Source organism: Meleagris gallopavo, chromosome 5 (genome assembly GCF_905368555.1).
Source record: "Meleagris gallopavo chromosome 5, MGAL_WU_HG_1.1, whole genome shotgun sequence".
NCBI classification, from domain to species: domain Eukaryota; kingdom Metazoa; phylum Chordata; class Aves; order Galliformes; family Phasianidae; genus Meleagris; species Meleagris gallopavo.
In genome coordinates, this window is record NC_139408.1 from 45,316,911 (window position 1) to 45,328,818 (window position 11,908).

The window sequence follows — 11,908 nt, forward strand, 5'->3', positions numbered from 1 at the left end:
GCGTAATACAAGTGAAAGCAGCTCCCAGAAGTACAGAGCTTTACCTTAAGTGTCTACAGGTGAACAATAATAAGCACCAAGAGACAAGTGACAACACAAAGTACAAAAAGTACAGCTATGATTAAAGTTATTAAAAATGTGAAGAAAAAACAACTGACTTAACATGATTTCATTTAAGAACAGTTTATTCTAGCAATGAAAATTGTCCTTTAGCTGCTGATATCTGGATGAGAATAGAATGCAAGAGGGAAAAACAAATAAAATCTAATGCGCACCAATCTCTGATGTTATCAGCATCGATGCCTGATTTTTTTCCCTTGAGCATCCAACAGTTTCATCAACCAGGTGTATTATCCTGAAACTTGCTGACATTCTTTTTCAATATTTGAAAAAATAATATTAATACACAGCATTTTATTTTCTAGAATTAATGGGCTGCTTCTCTGCCATTTTGAAAAATAATTCATAACAGCGCTTCCATTTGCTCCTCTAGATCTGGGTCAAGCTACATTAGGCATCTTATTATTTTGAACTCCAATTTACTTTTTTTAATATTATTATTGCAATATCGTAATAACACTATTTCACCTTCAGTAAGTTGTCTCCATTAACAAAAGTCATCCAGCATGAATTCCCTTAGAAACAGACTGGCTGTAGTCCAAAATAAATCAATTATTTAAATTAGAAGAACTGCATGCTTGCTTCCCTGGTGGAGGAACACTTTGATCTCTTTAAAATATTTAACTGGTTACCCTGAAACCCATTTGAAACCACGACGGATTGCTTATGATGCAATCTGATGATACCCTCTGGAGTACAGTGAACACATATGATGCACTGGGACAACATGACAGCATAGGCTGAAGGCTGCATTTCTGTATAATCAATGAATGTACAGATGTTATAGTTATGAAATATACCAAAGAGTTTGGCTATGCAGTTATACCAAAACAGAATAGATAGAATGCTTACCTGTATCCTAGGCTCACTATGAAACTCCTGAGGAGGGGAGCTCCAGAAGAGATACTTCCTTCCTAGTAGTCAGCTTTTAAATGGGTGTAGGAGAGGTGGAGCCAGGCTCCACCCTTCTGGCAGCACAGGTGAATTGCCTTCACCTGTGCTCCCATGGCTGACTCACTGCTTGCCTCAGGTGATCAATCAGAGGTTTGGGCCGCAATTCAGTGGTTCCCGTACACTCTCTCACTCTCTTTCTCTGCACACATCTATATGTAATTTGTGTACCTCTGTCTCACAAGGTGTTTCAAGGGGAACTGCACTCTTAATTACACAAACAGATCAGAAGTGACTTCTTGGAGGAAGTTATCCTCAGTGGCAATGAAGAGAAGGTACAGCAGTGTCAAGGCTCTGCTCCAGTCCTTTCAGGCAAAGATATGACAGATCTTCACTCTTAAGCTGTGTCTTCCTCTATTTTGTGTTGTACATCTCTTGGCTTCTAGCAGCCCCAGGCAGGATGTTCCTGCTCACTCCAGGGCTTCTAGATCTCTCCCCACCTTGAGAAAATAGAAAAAAATGACTGGTTTTCCACTGATCAATTGATCAGATTTCTGTGTGCTCACAGGTGCTAATACTGGTGTAAAGAAGGAAAGGAGAAGATACTGCTTAGAGGCCAAAATCATAGAATCTTTTGAAGGGATCCTTAAAGGTCATTTAGTCCAATTCCCTGCAATGAACAGGGGGACCTAGAGCTTGATTAGGCTCAGAGTCCCGTCCAGTCTGATCTTGGATGTTTCCAAGGATGAGGTAACTACTATATCTCTTGGCAGTTATTTTTGGGAAGAGTTTGTGCTCAGATTTAATTTGACTTGCCATGTTCAAGGCTGAGTAAGAAGTGGGGCCAACAGGTTAAGTGAAGTGATGATTCTCCATGATAGTGTGCTCAACGTCCTCCTCCAGCCTGGGTATTACACTAGACTTTGCTCAGACCGACAGTGAGCACAGTGCTGATTACACTCAAGATCTTGCTAAGACAGAAACCACACATCTGTATCAAACTGGGTGCTGGAAGAACTGATGGCAGACACACCTGCTTAAACAGATGAGGGACAACTGAACGTGTCCTAAAAATGTGACTTTTTTTCAGTCATCTTACCTGATAAGTATTAAGCAGCCCAAGAGCTTCTTGAATTCTACTGCTTAGCAGCCAGTTGCACAGCAGGATCTCACTGAGAGTAGGGGCAGCTGTCGAGGTTATGGCTGTACAGAGATCCCTTAAACCTTAATGCTAAGATGCCTTGCCAGTATAGATACTTGGTAAGTGTCTAATTTAAGCTAATTTAAGTTTATTTAAGCTTTGTTAGCTTTGCTGAGGTTATACTTTTGAATGATTGTTCACGTATAATCCCTTAGACATAAACTGTTGACCAAGTCTAGGACTAGGAGTGGATCCAGCTACACTTAGGCTCCTTTCCTTTGCAGTTCAAGAAGTTTGGAAAGCAAGGAGGTTCTGCTTTGAACCTCATCACTCAGCAGGAAGGCCTCCTTCACATTTTAACAGAAATTATTGACCAAGCCTGGTACTACAAGAGGATTAGGTTGCACCTATGCTTCTCTGAGTAAGACCTTAGAAAGAAAAAGGGTCCACTCTGAACCTCATTTCTCAACTGGAGGGTCTCCTGGATTAATGTGTTTAACCCTACTCTTTATGCTGTTTATAATCAAGTGTATCTTACCATCTTGAATCTTACTGTCACAATCTGCTTTGTTAATTCACTGTATTTTATCAGTAAATACATTTCTGCTTCTCTCTCATCAGTGAAGTGTATTTTCCCTCCATGATGTTCTGCTCTATGTGTATCTGCTCTATGTGCATATGTCCCCTTTTGGGTTCCTTTGTGCAAGAGAGATGAGAACATCCTGAGTAAGAATAGTAGAGGGACACCAAGGTTGTTGAAAGGCTGGAGCCGAGGACAAAGGTGGGGAGGCTAGGATACCAGGACTTATTCACCTTGGGGAAGAGAAGGTCATGCAGGAGGGCGTACCTGCAGTCTTCATCTGTGTAACAGGTAATGTTAGGGAGAAGATGGAGCCAGGATTGCAAAGCAGTAGTATGAGTGGCAGAGGATGCAAGCTATAGCAAGGGGAATGCAAATTAGTTCAAGTAAAATAACGTTCAGGGATTATAATCAAACATGAGGACAGACTGTTCTGTGAGGCTGTGAAATCACTGTCCTTGGAGACATACAAAACCTGGCTGGATATGGCCCTGAGCAACCTGATCTAATTTCCAGGCTGATGCTCCTGTGAGCAGGTGGTGGGATTGGATGTCCTCCAGAGGTGCCTTCCAACCTAAATTATTATCATAGAATCCTTAGAGTTGGAAGAGACCACTGAAGGTCCTCTAGTCCAAAGCTCTTGCAACAAACAGGGACATCCACAGCACATTGAGTTGCCTGCAGCCTTATCCAGCCTCACCTCGAAAGTTTCCAGGGACAAGACATCAACCACACCACTGGGCAGCGTGTTCAAGTGCCTCACTACCCTCACTGTAAAAGACTTTTTCCTTATATCTAACATAAATTAACCTCTTTGAGCTTGAAGCCATTTCCCCTTGTTCTGTCACCACACGCTCTGCTAAAGAGTCTGTCTCCTTTCCTGTAGCTAATCCAAATGACTGTGAAATCCCACTCCCAGGAGGCTGTGCTTCCATTCACGCAGCAAGTTTGCATCTCAACCCTGCTGAGAAACCTTTCTGCTTCTAACCACGTGACTCTGGTGGCTTTTCCCAAAACACTTGGGAAGCTGCCATCTCCCTCATCCTATGGCACATCGCAGCAGAGCTGGCACAAGGCAAGCAGGCAGCCTTCACTGCTCAGACACAGCCTCTGCCAGGGCTCAGCACAAGGCATGACACTAAGAACAAACAAATCTGGCAGGCCATCTGCCCTGTTCCCAGCAGGTACACATTCCCCACCACAATAGTGCCCAAGCTTAGGCTGTGCTTTTCCCTTCTGAGACCTTGGAATTTCATGGAAGTAGTTGTGATCTCAGTAGGGATTCATGCAGCTGCCTTGATTTTTCTCTACACCTGCCTGTAATAAAGTCCTGCTAATGATATGCTTTTTAAAAGCTTAGGTGAGAGGGGAGGAGTGGAAATGTTGAGACTCAGAATAGGCAAGCTCGAATGACTATTTTAAAATCAGAAACACTCAGCAGCCATTTTCCTTCACAAGTTTCCATTAAGATGGTCAATTTTCAGATACATCCTTAGTGAAGCCTTAAAGCTGTTCAGAAAATCACTTTTTTAACTCCGTTTATTTCCTTGAAGTTGCACAGCACACATAGCTGCAAGTGGCTGAGCAGATCTGGTTCTCTGTGATCTAGTCTAGGGACAGACAAAGAATTCCAAAGATGAGCTTGTGTGACTGTGGGAGGAGAAACTGTCTGATTATTGTCAGAGTTTGAACAAAGTTTGGAAAATATTCAAATGCGTATTAATTTGTTTTGTGCTCTTAGATTTTTTTATTATCTGAGTAGAGTTCAATTCTCCTTTTTTGTGCTGTTGTAAAAAATATATGAGAGCGGGTCTGAGAACAAGTGTTGACATTTCTCCACTATTATCTGAGCAAATTTCATTTCTCTATCTGTTTGCAGTTATTCTCTCTTGAGAGTTGTAGGGAAGAGAAAGAATCCGTTCTTTTTGTGCTATAAAATGTTGTGGTCAGAACACCTTCAGTGTTATATCTTCATTTTGATCATGCCTGGTTCTTTGGCCAAAGGATACCCACAGGTTTTTGCAATTTAACAAGATTTAACAGATTTAACAATTCTGCACACCTCCAGCCCGTGTTGTGAGATGGATAGTCCGTAAGAGATTTAAAACCAGGGTCAAATGCCAAAATTTAAGGTCTGCACACGTCCTGTAGAAACACTTTCTTTCAAGTCCTTCAAAAAAAAATTTCACCTCTGCCAAGGTGCCCTTATATCTCTCTCAAATGGCCATGAAGTTGGAGTCTAGCCAATTAAAGAAATTTAATTTTAGTCTCCTCTCCCAGGAGACTAAGACTAGCTTATTCTTTGATTTGATTTCCCAGAGATCTACTGTGATCTGTCTGTTACGCTGATTGCTCCAGTGTTTGCATTGTCTTCTCTTCCTCCAGAATCTCAGTTTTTGTCCCATCCACCTTCTGTGCTGATTGTATACCCCAGAAATTGGTAGTATGGGCTAGTGCAGGCGGTAAAATCTGAGTCTCTTGGATGGGCTGTCACTCTGTATGGCTTAATGGTGAGATACATCAGCTGCAAATTCCTGCAGTTATGAAATGCCAGCATTTCTTAATGCCTTTTAGCCAAACAGGTGGGACAGATAAAGAAAATATTGAATCACACTACACCCAGAACAATCAAGGAGGCCTGATTTCTCCTTAATTCTGGATCACTGGATCCAATCTCAGGATCTCCAGAATCCCAGGCATCCATACAGATTGGAAGGAGCGGTCCGTGAGAGTCAGCCCCGCGGAGAATGACCTGGGGGTCTTAATAGATGAAAAACTTACCATGATCCAGCAGTGTGCCCTTGCGGCTTGGAAGGCAAATGGTATCCTGGGCTCCATCAGAAGAGGGGTGGCCAGCAGGGACAGGAGGAGATTGTCCCCCTCTACTCTGCTCTTGTGAGGCCCCTGGAGTACTGTGTCTAGGTCTGGAGCCCCCAGTACAAGAAAGACAGGAAGCTGTTGGAGAGGGTCCAGAGGAGAGCCACGAAGATGATCAGGGGACTGGAGCAGCTCCCCTATGAAGACAGGCTAAGGGAACTGGGCTTGTTCAACCTGGAGAAAAGAAGTGCGGGGGACCTCACTGCAGCCTTTCAGTATCTAAAGAGAGCCTAAAAAGAGGAAGGGAATCAACTCTTTGAAAGGGTAGATAACAGCAGGACAAAGGGAAATGGTTTTAAGTTGAGGGAAGGAAGATTTAGGTTGGATGTCAGAGGGAAGTTCTTTACAGAGAGAGTGGTGAGGTGCTGGAACAGGCTGACCAGAGAGGTTCTGGATGTCCCGTCCCTGGAGGTGTTCGAGGCCAGACTGGATGGGGCCCTGGGCAGCCTGGTCTAGTATTGAATGTGGAGGTTGGTGGCCCTGCATGTGGCAGGGGGGTTGGAGATTCATGATCCTTGAGGACCCTTCCTACCCTGGCCATTCCATGATTCTGTGATTCTGTGATTCCGTATTTCTGTGAATCTCAGAGCACTTATTTCTGTACTTTATATAAGAGTAGGTCATATAAGACAACAGTGCCTTCAGTGCCTTACTAAGCCCAAATGTGACCTAAGTATTGCTTAGCTAAGCTGTACTTTAACTCAACTATTTGCTAATGACAAGGCTTGGTACTCTGCCATTGGAGAGGATTAAGTTGGTCTGATGTGGTCAGTTTTCAACAAAACCAATTTCTTTTTGTTATCTTGTCTTTTTTTCTTGCTATTTGTCATCTTGATGTTTTCTAGATTGTTCTGATGGTTTTTATTTTTACCAATATTCCCAGTATTTTTCCAAGAATTGCAGTTGGTTTCAATGACCTATAATTCACTAGCTGTTCTTTTCTTTTTTTTTTTTAATCCTTTTCCAGTGCTCTGAAAATTTCTTGCACTTCTGCATTTTTTTTCTTTTTTGTTTCTTTGATTTGTTTTCACTTGGAAGCACAAAAACTCCTCTGCCCCTTTGCAGGGACTTAGAGGGACATCGCAAGCTCAGAAGAGCTGTGGGATATTTGTGATGATGGTGAAAGGCAGGAAAAGCTGTAACTGGAGATGCAGGAAGATGATCTTCACATATGCACACTCCTTCTCTCTGCTTCCTCAAACTACTGCTTGAGTAGGAATCACACACAGGGGCAAAGCCGAAGTTCTGTCTCTTTATGTAGAACTCATTGCAATCAATGCTGGCAGTGCTGAGCTCTCTAACAGAAGGCTTTTAATTAGTAACAGATTAACCACTGTGAAATGAACATCCTGTATCTGATGTAAATGTACTTTACTGACCAAGTGTAATCAGTACATTAGAGTGAAGCAATACACATTTCCAAGTATGGAGTTTTCCAAAGGATTTACTGCTTCCCCTTTGTCAAGGGTGCTGCTGGTCAACTCAATCAACAGAGGGAGGCAGAGGATATCAATTGTACAAAGAGGGAACTGGTCCTGCTGATGGAACTGGTTTTTGAAGAAGTACTTGTAGATATAAATTGTTCATAAAAACATTGTTCCCTGAATAGACAAATCACAAGTGTTTTTCACTTGAGCAAAGAGGACTGTTCCTGTACTCTTGGTACGGGAAAATATCTCCCCATGCTGTTTTGGAAAGACTGCTGAAAGATCACACAGCATCAGGAGGTCTGGGCACAGTGGAGAAGGTATTGTCTTGCTGAATTGAGCTTGGTGCTGGCAAGGAAGCCTATGCTGGTGCTCACACCAAGACAGGCAGAGAGCAGAGGGGTTCAGTCCTCTATGGAGCAGGTGTAGGTTCTTAACTGGGAAAGATGCATTATTAAGTATGTCAGGTACATGGGTCGTCTAGGCATTTCTCATCTTCTTGGAATACTACCATTTCTCGTTCCTTACAAATGTCAACTTTTTGGTGAATGCGTGGTCTCAATTCATTTTTCTGGGAAAGTCCATAAGCTCATGCAAATTGGACAATCTGGGGCTGCACAAGCATCTGCCATTGCTCAGAAAAAGCACCATATAGTAAAGTTTTAAACATTTAAGTGTCTGTGTTTTTAAAAATATCATATGATAATTTCCATGCAGGTATTACACAAAATCTCTATCAGTGACAAAAGGCTGCCACTTGTATTGATAAGGAGAGAAGTAGCAGTATCTGACACTTGAACATATTAAGGTAAGCAAATGAAGGTTTTGGCACAGGTCTTGTTTCACTTTCCTATACTTATGTCATGTTCAAATCAGTATCAGCTTACATATATTACATAATCACCCATCTGCTCCAGAGATACAGTGACAGTTAGTTCCCTACCCCTAACCTCAACAGTAAAATATGGCTGTGGTGATCTGTTAAACCCACAGAAAAGTAAATAAGCAGACAAGGGAGAGAATGGGAAGAAAAATAGCAAGTTCTGTCTGAAAAAACTGAATAGTTTCACTGAAATTCACCATGAAAAAGGATTCACTGTGAACATTTATTAAAAGCATAAATAGCAATGACTGGTGATGGAATATTAGTATCTATTGCATTTTCACATGGTGCACAAGGCTTTTCCCAGTAGATAAGTTATAAATATGTTATAAAGGAATCTCTGAGGACATCTGGGTGATCTTCAGCATTCAACAAAGTGAAACACAGAAATACAGTTTTTGTCAGATAATTTAGTCTGATTTAATCTCCTAAAAATCCTAAAGGAGCATGGTAGAGGTTTTGTCCACTTGGATTCTAGAAACTGAAGGGTTAGACAGAAGAAAGTTGGTTTTTTTTTTTTTTTTTTCCAGTGCTTAGATGTTTGTCTTACTCTACAAAAAGAACAAAATGCCATAATTTCACATTTTTTCTCTAGTGTGAAAACTGAAAGAAGAATCAGGAATGTGTAAGTTGTTTCAACAGTGTTTATTGAATAAAGTTAGTTAATCTTTACCAGAATAGGAAATTGATTTTTTCTTTACAGTCCAAGCGAGCTTTTACTTCCCACGTGTTCCTGCTTCTTTGTGGTGTGTCCTCATGCCTAGATACAACCTGGCCTAAGGAAGGCCAAAGAAAGCTGGTCTGATACAAAAGCAGAGCGCAAGGGGGTGGAGGAGCTCATGTAGGTACCACAGCTTTCAGCACAGCACTAGATCAAATGCACGCTGAAACATATTGCCAGCTGATACCTGAAAAAATTTTGATTTCCCTGAGGGAAGTCTTTGCCAGCTTATACCTAGCCACTGTACGTTATGATAAAATTCTTTGGTTTTGCTGTAAAGAATCTTTCAAGTCTTTTTCACTGATCCCTTGGCATTTTTTTCAGCATGTTGTCTACATTTGGAGATTGCTGTGCTGTATTTGGAAAGATTACAGAAGCTTGAATGTTCTTTTTCTGATGGGGCTTTTCCATTGTGACGTTTTCTTCAGAAGTACTAAAGCATTCTGAATAGAATGAAGCAGCTACAATATATAATGACCTTGTTTTTTTTTTAAGTAATATTTTATCATTATCTTTCTGTGTATTCTACATTTTTCCTTCTCACTATAAGCATGGGCAAGAACATTTGTAGTTGTCTGTAGCAGATGTTAAATAATAAATAAGAGGGCTGCCCCAAAAGTAAAGCGTCCTATTTTTTTTATGTTTGTCCATGACATCATAGGCAGATGTTAGTGCTTTAGCAGTAGAGGTTGAATCTTCCAACCAATATTCCAGGGATGGGGCATCCACAACCTCCTTGGGCAACCTGTTCCAATGTGTCACCACCTTCTGTGTGAAAAACTTCTTCCTAATATGAAACCTAAGCCTCCCCTGTCTCAGTTTAAGACCATTCCCACTTGTCCTATCACTATCCACCCCTGTAACCAGCTGCTCCCCCTCCTGTTTGTACGCTCCCTTCAAGGCCACAATGAGGTCTCCCCAGAGCCTTCTTTTCTCCAAGCTAAACAATCCCAGTTCCCTCAACCTTTCCTCATAGCAGAGGTGCTCCAGCCTTCCGAACATCTTAGTGGTCCTTCTCTAGACCTGCTCTAAGAGCTCCATATCCTTCCTGTACTGGGGTCCCCAGGCCTGGATGCAATACACCAGATGGGGCCTCAGAATATCTGAGTGAGGAGGACAATCACTTCCTTCTCCCTGCAGGCCACCCCTTTTTTAATGCAGCCCAGAAAATAGGAGGCATTTCCAGGGCAATAATGAATAAAAAATATGTACAATAATATGTAGTGTAGAACATTGTAATTATAGTTATTAGGGTGTAATCAATACAGCTCTTAAATCTCCATGATGACTCTGCATTATGAATGATGCTGGGAAGTCCCAGTGATAAAATCCTGCCATGCCTGGCTGTCCAAGTATCTGACAGTGAATTATCTATGCACTCTTCAATATCATCTCAATGAATTTTCAGCATTTTACAAATGGCATAATTCTATCTTTACAAGTTTCTTAGAGTATAATTAGTGCTGAATTGCTTTTATAAAGGCAATCAGCCATTGGATCTCCAGATGCCCTTTCTTGAGGAAAAATATCCCACTTCAAGTATTTTAGGCAAATATGAAGACTTTTACTTTTGAGGCTATGGACAACATTAGAAACTTGACTCATTTGGGGTGAGAAAATGTGGTGGATATCTGGTATTTCTTGCATTAGAGCTCAGAAATTGTATCTCTTACTTGCATTTTTGCAAATTATGATTGCTTAGAAGAACCCTAACACTACCACTGCTGCAAATGATATAACAAAATTGGCAAAGAAATCTAATTTCTATTTATTCTCTGACAAACACATGCTGTAGACTCACACTTTTCAGAGAAGATGTGATTGCACTCATTTGCTCACAAATACTCATCAGTATTCACAGTTTTGTAGCCAAAAACTGCATGTTCTTTCTCTCTGAAAAGCCTGAGGCAGGTTTCTCTGGAGGATATAGTACACCAAAGTTCCTGGTTTAGAGAAACCTCGTCATTTTTCTGGCTCTACCCATGAAGCTCCAAGTATATGTCCCTCCCATTGGGTAACTGACAGTTGATCACGCAATTGTCACATGGTGGGTTGCTTGGTACCTGCATTGACTGCATAGTGGTCCTCTCCTCCAAGGTGACCCCCATTAGTCAGGTTGAATGCCCAACAGGAACAAGGTGAGAATTATTTACTCAATAAATTGAATTCACATTTAAAAATGAGTGGGAAGAAGGGGAGATTTCTAGTAAAATAGAAGAGGAAGAAAAACATCAAGGAACAATAGCTAGCCCGTGAGATGATGAACTGCAATGTGGAAGCTGCACTGTCTAAAGCACACCATTTATAATCTCTTTCAGTGGTGCATCTTGTCCTTATACTTGAAACATAGCACTTTGTTAAAGTCCTTTCAATGGAGGCAAAGCAAATGCACTGGAGTTGTTTTGCCTCCATCCCTGTGACATTTGTGTAGGAGCTGTCTAACCTGTTACTATATTAAGCAAGGTCTTTGCTGCATATCTGAAGTAATCCATGATGGCAGAACTTAGATGGAAGACAGATGGGAATTGACTAGACACTGGAAGCAGTGGGTGCAGATGGCCACTGGGTATGCTCTGCTGCAGCTGACAAGCACTATTACAGCTCTGTTCTCAGGGGATCCCTTCCATCCAGAGCACAGTGTTCTGCTGGGAGCAACTCAAGTGAGCTACTTTCAGTTTGAGAGTTTAACGTGAGTTAACCTGGACATGAATGATGGAGCTGGTGATACCACAGCTGTGTGTGATGTGGACAAGACGCTCCATGAAGCAGGACTAAAACCACCCAAATTCTATAAGGCTGCATCTTCCAGACTTCCTTCCTATTCTATAAAGAGAAAAAGTAAACAGCAAAGAACGGAATTATTGTGAAGATATTTCATATAGATTTAGATGGATATCTATGTTTCCCTCTGAAGCTGCTAGTGTTTCTGCAGTTGATGAACTATGAGCTATAAGAATAGGAGAGGAGAGTGGGATTATTGTTCATGCAATATTGCTTTGCCCTTGTAGTGAAAGCATGTTGGGTCCCCGGTACCTTCTTTCCTGACAACTTAATAGCCAAGGAAAATTAAATGTGGCCAGGCGTTTAGCATAATCAGAAAAATGAGATGCACTGTAGATGTCTATTAGTGATGCTACTGAGTCATCCTAGACAATTTCCTATTTTTGTCTGTGCATGAAGCAGACCATGAAAGGCAGAGACTGAGTTACAGTCAGAGTTTTCCAAGTCTCTGCAATTTTTTTAACACAAGACTCCCTGGATCCCTTCC